Raw genomic sequence first — 19,036 nt, 5'->3', positions numbered from 1 at the left:
TGTGAAATTCGTTTTTTTACTATTTTTTTTTTACTCAGTGACAATGACAAACTGAAAAGTTTCTTGTTACGTTCCCAAAGTACACATCTTTTAAGCTAAAAGAATTTCTCAATGACTTAATAATAAAACTCCCCCCCACCATGATGTCCTAATAAAATCTCTCAGAAAAATGTGTATCCTAGAAGAAATATAGGGGCATGATGTACATCTTCACAATAACTTTGAATTATAATAGTGTTAAAAATTTTTAAAAAACCCTTGTAAGCCATCAGCAAAACAGCAAACCAACTACAATGAAAATAACTTAGGCTGGCCTCAGACTTCTTCATAACAGTAAATGACAGAAGGAACTGGAAGCAACAGCAGAATTTTTAGATGAAAGCATGGTGATCCAACAATTCAGTCTTTCAACAAATTATATTTTAGGTATCAAAGTATCTGAAAACCACTCTCAAAATCGGAAAAACAAAATCCATGCAGTACTAAAAATGTTTCTTGAAGACATACTCCAAAAGACCAGCAACAGATGAAGCAAAGCTAGCATTAAGAATCTGGAAAAAAGGACATGGTTTCACTCATTTGTGGAATATAAAACAAAAAACAACAAATAAAATATAGAAACAAACAAACAAAAAACCAAACTCATAGATATGCAAAGTCTGTCTCGGAGAAGTCCAGCCATTGTTAATATAACGAGAACCACACCAATGTAACCTGGCAGCCAAGGAGAATGGAATGGAACACACATGCGTGAACAATGATGACTTCACTGTACTAGTCAGCTGGGGTAGTAGATGTCCTTGAGTGAGCATGTGTACTGTATGGCTATTGAATTCAAAATGAATGAGCAAGTAGAGCAACCAATCTGCATCAAATTTTGTGTTAAGTTTGACTATTCCTCTACACAAACTATTCAGTGGATTCAGACGGCCGCAGCTACGGGCATCTGGTGATTGGCAGCTTCATTACGACAATGCACTCATTCATGCATCACCTCTCACACAGAATTTTTTGGTAAAACATCAAATCATCCAGGTTATCCAGTCCCCCTACAGACTAGAATTGGTACCCTGAAACTTATGGCTTTCCCCCAAACTAAAATCACCTTTGAAAGATTTCAGAACATCAATGAATTTCAGGAAAATACAACAGGGCATCTGATGGTGATTAGGAGAACTGTGTGAGGTCCTCAGGTGCCTACCTTGTAAGGGACTGAGGCATCATTGTCCTATGCTCAATGTTTCTTATATCTTGTATCTTCTTCAATAAATGTCTATTTTTCATACTACGTGGTTGTATACTTTCTGGACAGACCTCAAATACAACAAAGCTGTACAGGCGTGGAGGGGAGAACAAGGGGGGTAAAGAGGGTCAGACATGTGATAAAGTAAGGAGACTAAACTTCGAGTGGAGAGTGCACAATAAAGTACAGATGCCATATTATAAAATGGTACACCTAAAATTTATATAAAGGTATTAACTAGTGTTACCCTGATAAGTTTAATTTAAAAAATTTACATCTGAAAGTCAGAGTAATACTTCAATAATAATCTGTGAAATTCCATTATTATAAAGCCACCACATGCTCACAAAGTACAGAAAATACTTAAGTATTAAGGAAAAAATAAACAGTAAACTAAATTCAAAATGATGAACTTAAAATCAAAGAGTATCAACTTTGAGGCAAACTAATAAAAAAAAAAAACCCAGAGCATTAAAGTGGAAATATCAATACCTCCCCTGTTAATGTTTAGTCTTAGGTAAAGTTCTCACGTAAAGTTCTATGGTTCAAATTCACACTAACTCATGGTTAGGAAATGGCCAAGCTGAAAGGATCAAAGCAGATCTAGCAAGGGCCTCAACAGTATCTACGGTTATTGTCAATGATTTAAAAGACTGACCTACCCTTTCCAATGTTCAGCTTCAGATTTAAATGTTCTATTTCAAATAAAAGGTGTGCCAAATGATCATAACTTCAATAAGCTAGTGAATTAAAAATAATCTACTATTTGAACCAGTTAGAAAACCATAGGGAAACTCCTAACCAAGCTTTCCTAACACAGAAAATATTCCCAAGTTGTGAAGAACTATCTAGTTTCTTACACTTATGATGATATAGAAAGAAAATTACATGTAACTAAAAGTGAAAATACTTATATATTAAGGAATTTTATTAAAACTAAAAGGCAATAATAATAAACTAATATTACCCTCAACTATAAAAGCTAAGTGTTTAATAAAATTTGTGATTGAGCCCTGGCTGCTGTGGCTCAGTGGATTGAGTGCCAGCCTGTGAACCAAAGGTCACTGGTTCAATTCCCAGTCAGGGTACATGCTTGGGCTGCCAGCCAGGTCTGCAGAAGGGGGTATATGAGAGGCAACCACATATTGATGTTTTTCTCCCTCTATTCCCCTATGTAAAAATAAATAAATAAATTTTTAATTCATGATTGAAAGAATCAGAATTGTGAAAGAATTCATATTCTGTAACAAAAAATTTAAGAATAGTTTTTTTTTCACTAACTCATCTCTATATAATCAATATCAGCTACTCTTCAAAACCTATTCAATAAAATCAATATTTTTTTAGTTTTGTTACATTTTACCAAGATCTTTAAGGAATGATTTTGTTAGTAAAGGAAAATTCTAGATATATTGCTTGGAAATTAACTCATGTCCTTTGACTATTAACCAAAACTTAGGTTTCAGCATATTGAGGCAATATTTAGTAAATATTATATTCTAAGTGTTCTAAGTTATATATGTACTAATAACCCTATGCCTAGATACTATTGTCATCTGCCAATTTATCCAGAAGAAAACTGAGGCATGAGGAATTAAGTAAATTTTGTAATCATTCAGCTTGCAAGTAATAGAACCAAGCTGTAGACTCAAGTAGTTTCTCTCTAGAACACATATTCTTAACCATAATAAAATACTTCTTTCCAAGACTGTGAGTAATAAACAAGTAGAAATAAAGAGTTTCTATCACTAAGAGAACAACTTACATATTGAATGATCTGGAAGAAATTTTTAGCCTGTGAGCTGACAGCATTTTCAAATCAGACAATTAAGGTAGGTTTGTGATGCAGAATATTAGCTTCCTCAGTAGTAAGTTAATATACCAATCAAACCATTTTCCTCATGGAAATTAAAATGTTGTTTCCAAAATTTAAGCTTCTTTAAAAATATCAGAATGATGTTCTTTGGGGTTTCTATAGGAAAAGATAGACATTTAAATCTGAAACTCTGCATCCGAGAAAGAGAGAGATCATCAACGAGAGTAAATATCTGTCCATAATCCATGCCTACAATATAGCTGAAAGTCATATAATTAAAAGTCTTCAAATTATATGTTAAAAGGAAAATTTATTATACCAACAGAACTAAGAGTGAAATCCAAACCTCTGTGAAGACTCTGGTCCAGATTTCATGGAGAATTGGACAGGGAAGAATGGAGCCTATCACGGTGCACTTGAGTTAACACATCTCCACATGAAGAATCTTATACAAGTAAGTTATATTAAGAACATGTCTACTACCAGGTAGAGCAGAGGAGTGGCTGTTAGGGAGTCAAAATGAAAGAGCTTGAAGCTGCATATGATCACAGATGTTAGTCATGGGAGGTAAAGGTGCTGCTTAGAGGCTTGGTGGTGACAGCAAAGGAAAAAAAATGATAGAAATTAACATCCCAATTTCTTCAAAATAAAACGAAGAAAATCACAAAATCAAAGAATGTAAGTCCTCAAAAGTACAATGTATTAAATAAAATATATTGCATGAAATTAACAAAAAAGAACACATGTGAACTAATCTGGAAAGCTACTCACATTTACCACTCATGTTTAAATATACATGTTATCACTGTAAAAGTGAAGAATAAGAATTTTAAAAGTCAATAGTAAATGTCAGAAATTTTCATAAAAGTATTAAAAGAACCAAATTAAAACATAATAAAAGTGTTTAAGCTGATTAAATTTCTCCTCCAGAAAACCATGAAGCAAAAAAAAAAAAAAAAACCAAACCACTATAACCTAATACCTTAATTTGAGACAAATAGCCTAAAAAGCATTTCAGATATTAAAAATAACCTTCAAATCATAAACTTAGAGACCTACAAATGTAAAAATTATAAAATGAGTTAAGTAACCTCAGGAAAGAACCCAAGAAAGAGATAAAGTCTTCTCAGAAATAGGAAGTAATTTAAAATATGACTAAGGTAGAGTATATTTGACTGAAAAATTAATAAAGGACATTTACCAGAGGAGTAAAAGTGACCAAGAGAATGAAAATGAAATTAAGATATAAAAATGCCAAGAAAGAAAAATATAGAAGACAGGAAGAAAATATCCAATACACATATATTTGTAATCCATGAGGGAGAAATAAACAATAGAATAAGACTAATATATAAAACTATAAAAAAAACTTTATAGAAATAAAAGAAGACATGAACCTATATATTGAAAGGGCCTCCACGTACTTGAAAAGTTGACCCAGAATGGTCAACTGAGACATATACTAATAAAACTAATTATATATATAATTAGTTTAATAGTTAACAGTTTATAACAATTCTTCAGTATCCCTAGATAACAGATCAAGAAATTTACAAAGGGAAGAATATAAGGCTAGAATAAGAGTTCTCACAGCAAAATAGCAGATAAACAATATTTCTAAGAAATATTAGGCTCTAAAATGTGAACCATAGGTTTATACATATACTGAATGCATCCTTAAAATATAAAGTCTATATAAAAACAGTTTTAAGTATGCTAGATCTCAAAGGATACTATATTCAGAAGCCCATCTTTGCTAATCTACTAGAGAAGATACCTCAATATAGAGACATTAGTAGAAATATCACAGAATAGATGAAGATAAGAATTTAATATATTTAATTGCAGATCTAAGATGGAAAACAAAATAAGGCAAAACAAGTGGATAAATATATAAGAATGTAAATGTTATATGTTCTGACAGACATAAATAATATAACTAAACAAATGAAAAAAGAAAGAACACAGAAATGTAAAAAACAGTATTTTGATCACTGAATACAAAATAAGAGGGAATAAAAGAATGTTCAATTTAAAGCTGAAAAACTGAGGACTTCTGGCCAAGATGGAGATATAGGTAGACACGCTGTGCCTCCTCGCACAACCAAAACAAGGACAACAACAAATTTAAAAACAAAAAATAATCAGAACTGACAGAAAATCAAACTGTGTAGAAATCTGACAACCAAGGAGTTAAAGAAGAAACATTGATTCAGACTGGTAGGAGGGGTGGAGATGGGCAGCTGGTTTGGCAAGGGGGTGGGGCCAGGTGGCAGCTGGAGGATAGGTGGCTGAGGCAGCAGCTGGCAAAGCAGGTGATACCGCATTCATGTACAGATACACCGGGAGGAACAACTGGGGAGCCACACAGACTGAGCAACCCAGGGTTCCAGTGCAGGGAAATGAAGCCTCAAAACCTCTGCCTGTAAAAACCTATGGGGGTTGTGGCAGTGGGAGAAACTACCAGCCTCACAGGAGAGTTCGTTGGAGAGACCCACATGGTCCTAGAATGTACACAAATCCACCCACCCAGGGAATCAGCACCAGAAGGGACCGATTTGCTTGTGGCTGGTGGGGGAAGCTACTGAAAGCTGGAAAGAGCCAAGCAAATGGCATTGTTCCCTCTCTGACTCCTCCCCCACATACAGCAACACAATGCAGTGACCTGGGTTGCCCTCCCCCGGAGAATAACTAAGGCTCCACCCCTTACAATGTAACAGGTGCACCAAGGCAAAGAAATATGGCCCAAGTGAAAGAACAGATCAGAACTCCAGAAAAAGAAGTAAGCTACAAGGAGACAGCCAACCTATCAGATGCACAGTTCAAAACACTGGTAATCAGGATGCTCACATAAATGGTTGAGTATGGTCATAAAATAGAGGAAAAAGCAAAAGCTATGAAAAGTGAAATAAAGGAAAATGTACAGTGAAGGGAAGGAAACCAGGACTCAAATCAATGATTTGGAGCAGAAGGAAGAAAGAAACATTTAACTAAAACAGAATGAAGAAACAAGAATTCAAAAAAATTAAGAGATACTTTTGAACCACCAGGAGAACTTTAAATGTTCCAACATCCAAATCATAGGGGTGCCAGAAGGAGAAAAGGAAGAGCAATAAATTGAAAACTTATTTGAACAAATAATGAAGGAAAACTTCCCCAATCTGTCAAAGAAAATAGACTTCCAGGATGTCCAGGAAGCCCAGAGAGTCCCAAAGAAGTTGGACCCAAAGAGAAACACACCAAGGCATATCATCATTAACTTACCCAAGATTAAAGACAAAGAGAGAATCTTAAAAGCAGCAAGAAGAAAGGAAAGAGTTACCTTCAAAGGAGTGCCCATAAAGCTACCAGATGATTTCTCAAAAGCAAGCTTGAAGGCAAGAAGGGGCTGGAAAGAAGTATTTGAAGTTATGAAAGGCAAGGACCTACATCCAAGAATACTCTATCCAGCAAACCTATCATTTAGAATGGAAGGGCAGATAAAGTGCTTCCCAGATAAGGTAAAGTTAAAGGACTTCATCATCACCAAGCCCTTATTATATGAAATGTTAAAGGGACTTATCTAAGAAAAAGAAGATCAAAAATATGAACAGTAAAATGCCAACATAGTCACAACTATCAACAAATGAACCTAAAAAACAAAAAACAACAACAAAAAAAAACTAAGCAAGCAACTAGAACAGGAATAGAATCAGAGAAATGGACATCACATGCAGGGTTTTCAGTGGGGAAAGGGAATTGGGGGGAAGATACAGGGAAGAAGAAGCATAACTAGTAGGTATTAAATAGACAGGGAGAGGTCAAAAAATAGTATAGGAAACAGAACTCATATGTACAACCCATGGACATTAACTAAGGGGGGGTGGGAATGCTGGAGGGTTGGGGGGCTGCAGGGTGGAGGGGGGATAAAGGGGGAGAATTGGGAAAACTGTAATAGCATAATCAATAAAATATACTTTTTTGGAAAAGAAATATTCCTATCAGAAGTAGAACTACAGTTTTCTCATATATTGTTTTCACCTACCATATATGGAGTAAATCTCAAGAATGTTCATTCTAGTTAATTGGACAAGTGCATTGTAGATTTTGAAGTAGAGTCATACATTTATTGTTGTAAAATCACTAATTAACTTCCACATTGGCATCTTGGAATGATGGCTTCAAGGCTCACCTCTATTACTTACTAGATAATGGAGTTACCATCTAACTTAGACTTTACACTTTTATCTGTAAAATGCAAATATGCACATCTAGTTCATTCTTGGCTCTGAAGAATTTTAGGTTAAATAATAGATATCGGAGAACCAAGATGGCGGCGTAGGTAGACACACTGCACCTCCTCGCACAACCAGAACTGACAGAGAATCGAACGGCAAGGGGGTCCGACAACAAGGAAATAAAAAATAAACATTCATCTAGACCGGTAGGAGGGGTGGAGACGGGCACCAGGGAGGAGAGGACTCGTGTGGCTATGGCTGGACCGAGACTGGCAGAGTGTGGGACAACGGGGAAGCAGTCCGAGCAATAGCAGACCCTGCGGCCCCACATTCATGCAGATAAACCGAGAGGGCCGGACTCAGAGTGGCAGAGAACAGGGCAGACAGAGCAGTGGGTAGCACCCCACGGCCCCACATTTGCGCACAGATAAACCGGAAAAACGGCCAGGAGCAAATCAGACCATGCAACCCAGAGCTCCAGCTGGGGGAAATAAAGCCTCGAACCTCTGATTGAAAATGCCCATGGGGGTTGGGGCAGCAGCAGGAGAGACTCCCAGCCTCACAGGAGAGGCCACAGGGGCCTAGAGTGTGCACAGGCCCACCCACTCAGGAACCAGCACCAGAGGGGCCCAGTTTCATTGTGGGTATCGGAGTGAAAGATTGAAATCCGGAGGAAAGTAAAGTGGGCGCCATTGCTCCCTCTCGGCCCCTCCCCCACGTACAGCATCACAGCGCAGCAACCAGCGTTACCCCACCCACGTGAACACCTAAGGCTCCGCCCCTTAAAGTAACAGACACGCCAAGACAAAAAAAAAAAAAATGGCCCAAATGACAGAACACTTCAAAGCTCCAGAAAAAATACAACTAAGCGACAAAGAGATAGCCAACCTATCGGATGCACAGTTCAAAGCACTGGTTATCAAGATGCTCACAGAATTGGTTGAATCTGTTCAAAAAGTAGATGAAAAAATGAAGCCTATGCTAAGAGAAACAAAGGAAAATGTACAGGGAACCAATAGTGATGCGAAGGAACCTGGGACTCAAGTCAACAGTGTGGACCAGAAGGAAGAAAGCAACATCCAACCAGAAAAGAATGAAGAAACAAGAATTCGGAAAAATGAGGAGAGGCTTAGGAACCTCCAGGACGTCTTGAAACGTTCCAACATCCGAATTATAGGGGTGCCAGAAGGAGAAGAGGAAGAACAAAAAATTGAAAACTTATTTGAACAAATAATGAAGGAGAACTTCCCCAGTCTGGCAAAGGAAACAGACTTCCAGGAAGTCCAGGAAGCTCAGAGAGTCCCAAAGAAGCTGGACCCAAGGAGGAACACACCAAGGCACATCATAATTACATTATCCAAGATTAAAGGCAAGGACCTACATCCAAGATTACTGTATGCAGCAAAACTATCATTTAGAATGGAAGGGAAGATAAAGTGCTTCTCAGATAAGGTCAAGTTAAAGAAGTTCATCATCACCAAGCCCTTATTATATGAAATGTTAAAGGGACTTACCTAAGAAAAAGAAGATAAAAAATATGAACAGTAAAAATGACAGCAAACTCACAGTTATTAACGACCACACCTAGAACCAAAACAAAAGAAAACTAAGCAAACAACTAGAACAGAAACAGAACCACAGAGATGGAGATCACATGGAGGGTTGTCAATAGGAGAGTGGGAGAGGGATGGGGGGGAAAGGTACAGAGAATAAGTAGCATAGATGATAGGTGGAAAATAGACAGGGGGAGGGTAAAAATAATGTAGGAAATGTAGAAGCCAAAGAACTTATAAGTATGACCCATGGACATGAACTATAGGGGGGGGGGAATGTGGGAGGGAGGGGGTGGGTAGGATGGAGTGGAGTTGGGGGGGGAATGGGACAACTGTAATAGCATAATCAATAAATATATTAAAAAGTCAAAAAAAATAATAGATATCATATAACAGCACAATGTCTACCCAAATTAGGGCTCCATAAATGCTAGTTGAATCTGAATCTGGTATGGGCAAATAAAATCAACGGTGTAACTTGTTTTTGACACTTGAACTTGGTTCTTTCTATATTAATATAGTCACTGGTGATGTCTGCAAAAGAGAATTGCTGAATTTCCTGATTATGTACTTGCCAGAAGAGACACATCTTTAATTAAAATTTGTATAAAATGACAGTTCTCAAAAAGGCACAAGGCCATTTGTAAGCTAATAGGAAACACTTATCCAGAATCGATCCACAAACAGGTTTTTAATTAATGCATTTTCCAATAGCTATTCAACTGTGACTGGTTTATTGAAATCAAAACATTATAAATATCATTCAAAATATATGAACATGCCTAAATTTTTAATTGAATTTATTGGAAGACATTGGCTCACAAAACCATACAGTTTTCAAGTGTGCAACTCAACAAAACATTGTCTGCACACTGCATCGTGTTCCCATTGCCCCCAGCAAAATCTTTCCATCCCCATTTTCCCTATTTTGACCATCTCCACTACACCCAACACCTTTTTCTCTCTAGTTATCACCACACTATTGTCTGTATCTATGTGTTTTTTTCTTAAACCCTTCACCTTCTTTCATTCAGCTCCTCAAATTCCCACCCCTCTGACAGCTATCAGTCTGTTCCATGTATCCATGCCTCTGCATCTATTTTGTTCATTAGATTCCACATATAAGTGTGATCATATGGTATTTTTCTTCCTCTAACTGGCTTATTTTAGTTAGCATTGTAATCTCCTGGCCCATTCATGCTGTTGTAAAAGGTAAGATTTCCTTTTTTTTTGGTTTTTGTTTTTTAATGGCCAAGTAGTGAATAACCTAAAATTAATTCACAGTAACTCTTATAATTCCCTTTCTTATAAAAATGTGCTCAACTTATCAACACTGAGTGATTTTATACATGAATGAAGCAGATGGTAGTCTGTGCATCATATTTTGAGAAATGTCATGGCAGAAAGTTCCCAAGTGCCCTTACCCTAAAGATAACAGAAAGGTGCTAATAGTGGACAACCCTACAAAAATAACAACAGTTGAAAAGTTCTTCCCACCCTCCAAAACATTTTGATTATTTGCATGTTTTTCAAAAATGTTCCAATTGAAAAAGGTGTGTAAAAAGCACAGTGGGCATGAGATGGAGGCAAATCGTCTAATTCACTATCTTTCCAGAAGCTAAACCACATCACATAAATGGTACATTATAGAACCTAATAGAGCATCTTGGGTAGCTGAGCTGAAGAAAAGACCCCTTCTCCAACTTACACATGTTAAACACACACCAGTCCCTGTTTGTACCAATTGATTTGTGCAGACATTTTATTCTATAGTGTAGGAAGAAAAGTTTATTTGGGGCTAGAAGCCATCAAGTCATGGGAGACAAGACTAGTGATAGAGATGACATCTATTCCCTGCCTGACCCATCCAGGTAAGAGCACCCATGGTTCCAGAAGTAAAAGTGAGAAAATTATAGAACTGACTTATGAGACATTTAAAGTAATTTTTAGAAGGCTTAAGAGATAGAAGCTGCTGGGATGTTTTCAGGAGAGTCTTTGTGTAACTCTTAGCACAAGTAAAATTTTGAAGTGGGGGAAAATCCTTTCTCTCTGATGTCTCCCCCACCCCCACTCTGCATTTCTGGGGCCCTTTGAGGGCTGGCAGCTTTGTGGGCGGTCACACCTGGGAAAGACAGGAGAGTCTCTGTCCGCCTGTGCAGGAGATGCAGTTGTGTGGAGCAGGTCTGTGGGGAAGGACCACACTGATGGAGAACACGGGAGAGAAAGAATTTCTGGTCACATAGAAATAAATGGGATTTTAAGCACAGGTGAGGTCCCTGTCCCTTTAATTTATACCACATGCTGCCCACTGAGTAGTCTTCCTTAAAGAACACTTCTATCATTTTTTAAAAAATTCTTTTAATCAAAAATCTTTAAAAATTAGTATAAGATAAAGAAAACATTCCATCACAACCTTCCAAAAATGTGGCCTCAACTAGTTTCCATTAGTTTTCTATGAGAATCTCTCTATAGTCAATGTTCCCCAAAGTTCTTTTCCTCCAGTTCCTTATTTTTGACAAAAGTATATCATGTCATGAATTTGGTACAGCCTCCTACATCCCCTCCTGCTCTTCTAAATACACACCAAGTCAAGTACCACCTGGTTCCATAAACCTTCAACACACCACCTAACTCTGCTGCTCTTCCCCAAATACGGCACAGATTGTCCACCTTCAAATATTTTGTACTGAAAACTTAAATTTTTGTTGAGACTTCATCAGTTATACATTGTTTGGGAACATCTTCTCTTCTGTTGTTTGATTTTATTGGCCATTGCATTTTATTTTCATCGGCTTTCCCATTCAGAAAGCAAGTTTCTTGATGACAGGGTCTCTGTGTTTTCATCTTAGCCTCTTCCACAGTGCTTAGCACAGATAGGTCCTCTATGAGTATTTTTAGTGGACAAACTGATTCATTGATCCAGCATAGTATAGAGAAAAAACGGATGGAATATTTGGGTTCACAACTGCACCACATTTTGAGATGTCATCCTCTTTCTTCTGTCCAAAAAATCCCTTTTCATTTTTTAATCTTAAGCTTCTAATAATTGAGGTAAAGTCAAATAATCAGGCCACAGTCTGCTAGCATTTAACAGCAAAAGTTTTCCCAGCACACAAGCAAGATTACCAGAGATAAAACGTTCACAGTCTCCTTTTCTTTTATTAGCTTTACCAACACTGAATAAATGACTTACTATACATGAGGTAGAATCTACCTAAAAAAGGTACCATGACCTTTTTACTCTCCATTATGAATAATTTAAAATAAATTTAATAACAAAAAAATGCCGGAAAACCTATGGTATAAATGAGCTCTATTCTTTAAACTATATTTTTATGTACTAAAAAAAAAAGACTCTTCAAGTTTTTCATCAGTAACCACAATGCAGAAAGACCAAAATGTTTTGCTTAGTCTTTTGCATTCTTATTCACTAATGATCAAAATTAAAGTTACCATATTAAAACCATCAGCAGCTTATGCCTCCCATTTATACAACACAGTCAAAAATTATTAAGAAATGATGGTTATTAATATGAGATTACATGATGTTTTAATAGTCTCTTGTGTGCATGAAAAGGCATTGCTTTCTTTTCTTATATGAAACTTTGCATCTCTTTGAAAGTTTTACTAACACATTAATCTTATAAAAATCTCTTTATCAGTAGCATGAGAAATCAGGCCACGTTCAATTCAACACATTTCAGGACAAAAAGAAACCACCAATCACTGACCTCTAGTGCAAGAGAAATTTAGCAGAAAAAGTTGCCTCCAATGGTTTTTGAAACAATATATACGTAAAACTGGATAGATGGGGAGGCAAAGCAAAGAGTTGATTCTCAGGACTAGGGTGAAGAGAAAAAACAAACATTATAGTTGCAAAAACATATATTCCATCACAAGTTCTTAAGACTCCCAGGTGCAACATCAGCAGTGCTCGAGTCTCGATTTTTATTGTAATCTTGTGGCTTTTTATTTGTAACTTATATGAAAAGAATCATATTGATTGGGGCAGATTTAACTCAGTAAAACCTATTCTACTGAGATTGTCTGTACTAGGTGATTTTATCAAGTTCTCTTTTGGTTTCATTTTCTTCCTCATCCCCATTCCCAGGGGAGGCTGCAGCCCAGCTTGCAGAGCAAATTGCCCTAAATTGAGTTCTTTCTCTGGCATAGATAGGGCTGCCTTTGGCTCCTTGGCTTGAAAACTTTATGCATTCTTTTTTCCTTCTTCCTTAACAATCCCCTTCCCTTTTTCCAATTAAAATGGAGAAGTTTGCACCAGTACCTGCTCCCAATTAAATGAATACTGCATTACCAGCCGCACTCCCGGATCTTCTCTACCCTCCCTTCATTAGCCTTATTCCTCTGAGGCTTCCTGGCTGTCTGCCAGGGACTTATGGCAAGAATTCAAAATCTTGCACACTTTATCCCCTCCAAATCATTCTTGAATATAAGCAGTCTGCTCCTTAGGCCCAGCATGAGAAATCCAAGAACGTGTTCAAAACGGATAGGGGGTAGGGAGGAAGAGAAGAGAAAAATGATTTATTTAAAAGGCTAAAAGCCTATGCAAAGAAAGACAAGCTAAGAGAGGTTAAGCTTCCCAGTTAATTGACCCTAGTTTCTTTTGTAAAAGCCTGAGCAGGAAGAACAACAAATGACAGTTCGATGGCCTTGCTTTGTCTCTGAGTGCTTTCATGCCTACAGGAAATACATCATCATCTTCACACCTCAGGCACGCCAACTCCCCAACACTCAAATTATGCACCGGACCAAAACAGCCAACCTCGGAAGCTTAAGCAACTGTTTTGTGTATAAAGATCAACATGGAATTTTCCAACAAATAGGAGTGCTATGTGGCCATTGCATCAGCCATTCTCAACTGACACTTGGAATCAGGAAGTGTGCCTCAAGCTGTCATAAATGATGACCCAGGTGTCAGGCTGCAGAAACAAATGGGCATTCTGTGTGAGTCCACTGCTGTCTAAAACTGCTCATATTCTGTTTACAGAGCCTTTAAACACATTTTAGCAAAATACATGATCAAATCCCAGATCTGATAAGCACTGTCTGTGTGACCTTGGGCAAATTATTTAACTTCTCTGAGACATGTGGTCCTCATTTGTAAAATAAAGATAGTAACTGACTCTGGTGTCAAATGCAGTTCTGTAGACTAAGCAGAGCCTGCAAACCACTTAGCGCAATCCCTGGCACATGGTACACAGTTAGTGTAAACTCATTATTATTGCTGTAAGTATTGATATTAAGCAAAAATACACCAGGTGATCTGACAGAGCTTTTGGAGCTTTTCCCAGAACATCGCAAGGACTAGGGTCAATTTATAGATGCTTTTTAACTTTAAAAAATTTTAAAATGTGCAATTGGAATCTGAGAAGCTGACCCTTATTTGGCACAGACCCCAACACAGCTGTGGCATCCACTCAGGTCATTATTAGAAAAGTATATCATTTAGTAGTAATTATTGTAAGTCACCAAATTCTTCAAGCACCTTAGAAAATATATAGTCATTGTTGAATTTTCCTAAGGACAACGTGTGATTGGACACTTTGAAACAGTCATAATTGAAGTCAATTTATTTCAGTTCTGAGAATTAACATAGAATTTGGTTTATCACCTAGTGAGAAACTTCAAGGTATGCTTAATTTACTAGTTTTTTAAAAAAAGGAAAATGGTGCAAAAAGCCATAATTACTAAATATTTAAAGTGATTACATTCATGAAAAGACGAAAAAGAAAACCCGTACGTGTGAAAGGGGAAACTATTGTGAGGAAATCGGTGCCGACAGTTTTTAGCTCCTGCAGCAGACACAGCTGCTGCACACAAGTGCAGGACTACTTCCTGGCCAGTAAGACACGCACCGTGTTGTCTGAGAGCCCCCGGCAGCATACTCTCAGTACAGGAAGATACTTTATAAAGAACATGTTTTATTCCTCAAATCCAAGCCCAATTTTCAATAACATTTTGAACAATTTTAAGGATACAATCATTGGAATCAGAGAGCTGGAATTACATTCCAGCCTCATTTTTTTGCTTGCTATGCATCCTTTAGAAAGTTAATTAGGTTCTCAGACCCTCAACTTTGTCAAATATACAATAGGTCTAATAACACCTTCAATGTGATGTCATTGGAAAATTACAGTTAAAATGCTTAATTAGGGCCATAAAAAGCTCCATACTTTCATCATCATCATTACCATCATCATCATCATCACTACATATTGTCAGGTTCTTTACTATTTAAAGATTAGTTCTTAAAATAGGGAAAGAATATGAAATACGAACTAAAATTCTGAAATACGTCATTCAGTCTGTCAAGCATTGGTGTAATTGTATTGAACTCCATAGCGGTGACACACACTCACGGTACAGTTCATGCGTATTTGAGGACAGCCACACTGGAATGCTTGCTGGGGGTGATAGTTTTAAGGAATGGATTGGGAAATCTACTACATCCAGGAAGCTACCTGAATTGCTGTTTAACGAAAAAACAGAATCGTATGCACTTGCACGTGGATAAAACAAGGTCACATAGCAACAGCAGAGCCAGGACTTAAGCTCAGGCCTGCCAGTTCCAAGTAAAGGTTTCGCAGGTGATATTTACACTTACAATTCAGAGATGTCATATTACCCAGTTACGTGAGGGGAAAATAAAACCCTCATTGGAGAGTACGAAATTTCCCACTGTTGCACTATCACAGGCATTTTAAAATTACAAAATTAATTTTAAATATAAATGTATTCTAAACCTTCAGTGTCACAAACTTAAAACTTTATACCCCTTAAGCCTGCCCTCCTGTTATGGATCCAGTCTTGATTAATGGCACTATCACCCATCCAGCCCAGAAACAGGAAGCCACAATGATGTTTTCCCCCTCAATAAGTCACTTGCATGAACAATTATATTTCTGTAACATTGACTGAAATTGAATCTTCCCCTCAATCTTAGGTGATACTGCCTTAATTCAAGGCCTCACTGTCTTATGCATGAACTGCTAAAAGGGTCTCCCAAATAGTCTCCTGCATCCTATAGCTTTTTTACTCTCCTTCATTTTACATTCCACTCTCCATTCCTCCATATTCCCATCAAAATGATCTTCCTAGTAGTCTGACTGTGCTACATCCCAACTCGAAACCTTTGATCTCACTTTCAGTCTCTCCTCAGCCAGGCACCTTTATGCCTGTTTCTCCCCACACTCAGCCTCAATGCTTACTGTCACCCCCATGCACTTTGTGTGACAGCCGTTTTCTTCTCCATCTTTGCTCTTTGTTCCTTAGCTTATGCTGTTCCTCCAGTCTCTAATGCCATTTATTTTCCCACCCTGCCTAAATATGCTATTAGTGCTTGGAAAGAAACTTCTATGTACGTTCTATACAGACCCATCAGATGAAGCTTGTGTTAGTTACTAAGAGATGTTAAAATCTTTTTGGATTGTGGGTTTGTCAATCTTCCATGTAGTTATGTCCATTTACACATATACATATGTATATATGTGTTCTATATATATATACATATAGAGAAAACACACACAATACATATACACACACGAGGTCACACACAAGATCTGTCTGGAGAAAGTCCAGCCATTGTTAATATAATGAGAACGGTTTGTGCGACTTTGATGTAATCTGGCTGCCAAGGAGAGTAGATTGGAATGGGCCTGCATGAACCATGATGACTTCACTGTACTTGTCAATGGGGGCAGTAGACGCCATTGAGTGAGCAAGTGTACTGTGTGGCCATTGCATTCAAAATGACTGAGCAAGTAGAGCAATGAATCTGTAACAAATTTTTCATTAAGCTTGAACATTCCTCCACACAAACTATTCAGATGATTCAGAAGGACGCAGCTATGGGCAACTGGTGATTGACAGCTTCATCACAACAACACGCCCACTCATTCATCACGTCTGGTGCAGAAATTTTTGGCAAAACATCAAATCACCCAGGTGACTCAGCCCCCGTACAGCCCAGATTTGGTGCCCTGTGACTTCTACCTTTTCCCCAAACTAAAATCACCTTTGAAAGGGAAGAGATTTCAGACCGTTGATGAGATTCAGGAATATATGATGGATGGGGCAGCTGACGGCAATTGGGAAAACTGTGTGAGGCCCCAAGGTGCCTACTTTGAAGGGGACTGAGATATTATTGTCCTATATACAATGTTTCTTGTGTCTTGTATCCTCTTCAATAAATGTCTCTAGTAACTTTTTATATTTTGGCTGACTTGTAATATCTGATTAGGTTGTCATTGTTTCTAATTAACAAGGTCAGTTCAGAAGGTATCCAGCCATGAAATATGAAAAATGGAGAAATTTATTGAAGAAGATACATAAAAAATTTTGGACCCAATTTAAAATTGTGTATATATATATATATATATATATATATATATATATATATATAAATATGTTTATTGAATTTAGAGAGAAAAAAACAGAGACGCACAAGAGATTGACCTATTTTACGTGTCTCTTTTTTCTCTTTACTCCCTTCCTAATTCCTTCAAGAAGCATTTCCTGAGCAACTACAATATTGCAAGCTCCATTTCAGACGTCAGAGAGCAGGGCGGAAGGGGATAAACAAGGCCTTTTCTCTAAGGAGCTTCCATGTTAGTGGGAAGGGACAAACAATGGATGAGGAAACAATTGAATAGTAATACAAATAGAGAATAATGAACACATAATAAATTTATTTTCCATTATTAGTGTCTTTACTCTTTCAGAAGCTCATCTTTTCTTACCACACTACAAGAGTAGCTTGTAATGACCCTCTTCTCCTCGGACTCTCCTAGTATACCTGCCTCACCCATATTCTTAGGTAGTTCCTCAAATATTACTACTCCCTAGCTTAAAACCTTCAGTGTCTCCTCATTGACTGTTTCATTGAGCAAAAATACCTTAGCCTGGCATTCACAGTACTCTACAAAATTACTCAGCCTACGTTATCTAGCTCTTTCTTCCATATGTCCTTATACATCCTCAACTCTCCCCTCTAAACAAATAAACTCACTACTTCCTATTACCAAAAACATCAAGTTCCTTTTTTGCTGCCTCATACTCTATTTTTTCATCTTTTTCCATTGGATCCTCTTTCATTTACAGCATTCTCCAAAGCACATTTGAAATGCCACTTTCCCTCAAAACACCCTTCATGACTCCATATATTTGTGAGCTTTTCCTCTTTTGAATTTCATGGCACTTAGTATTTTTTTACCTTTTTATAGGCAGCATCTTATAGTTTTTCATTTATTATAATGTAAGCTTCTTAATGGCAGGATTTGTTCTGACTCATTTTAATTTCCAAATAGTTCTAAGTACAATTTTTGGAAGATAACACGTGAGCAGTAAAAACTCTTGAATTAAATTAACAGCTGTATCTAAGCCTGGTCACCGCCTTATGCCATTCATCTTAATAGGCTAGAATGCCGGGAAAATGCCCATAGATGGACAACATATAACAAAGTATTTTGTCTCATTCTGGAGAAAATTGTCTGAAAATTAAAACACCTCAAATGAATAAATCTCAGTTAAATTGTAAGAATTAAGCAAAAGAAATACACTGAAATAGCCTTTTCCTCTCCCGGGAACGGCGTTGCTAGGTATTCACAATGGTCCAGCGTTTGACATACCACTGGAGGCTGTCCTACAACACAGCCTCTAACAAAACTATACTGTCCTGAACCCCTGGCAACAGAATTGTTTACCTTTATACCAAAAAGGCTGGGAAAGCACCAAAATCTGCATGCGGTGTGTGCCCAGGCCGACTTCGTGGAGTTCGTGCTGTGAGACCTAAAGTTCTAATGAGGTTGTCTAAAACGAAAAAACATGTGGCAGGGCCTATGGCGGGTCCATGTGGGCTAACTGTGCCCGTGACAGGATCAAGCGTGCTCCCCTTATTGAGGAGCAGAAAATTGTTGTGAAAGTATTGAAGGCACAGCACAGAGTCAGAAAGCTAAATTAAAAAATGAAGCTTTTTTGAGTAATAAAAATTAAAAAAAAGAAATATACTAAAATATATCTTTACTCAGTTTAAGTGATACGTAAAAGTATAAATTGCTTATTAGAAGAGGGGAGGTAGGAAGGGGAAAAGAGGAAAATACTGAAGAGTAATTACTTTAGATATGAGATGTTAAGAGTTCCTTGAATGTGTAGGCAAATTATTAACATACTCATTCAAGATTTTTTAGTA

At 37.4% G+C, this 19,036-nt stretch overlaps 1 pseudogene; it reads left to right on the top strand.

Moving 5' to 3' along the window:
- The first annotated feature begins 18,455 nt into the window (after nt 1-18,455).
- On the top strand, nt 18,456-18,808 carry LOC112297208 (large ribosomal subunit protein eL34-like; annotated as a pseudogene).
- Nucleotides 18,809-19,036: the final 228 nt, after the last annotated feature.

The sequence above is a fragment of the Desmodus rotundus genome, chromosome 11 (genome assembly GCF_022682495.2).
Source record: "Desmodus rotundus isolate HL8 chromosome 11, HLdesRot8A.1, whole genome shotgun sequence".
NCBI classification, from domain to species: domain Eukaryota; kingdom Metazoa; phylum Chordata; class Mammalia; order Chiroptera; family Phyllostomidae; genus Desmodus; species Desmodus rotundus.
This window is presented reverse-complemented; position numbering and strand designations above follow the sequence as displayed.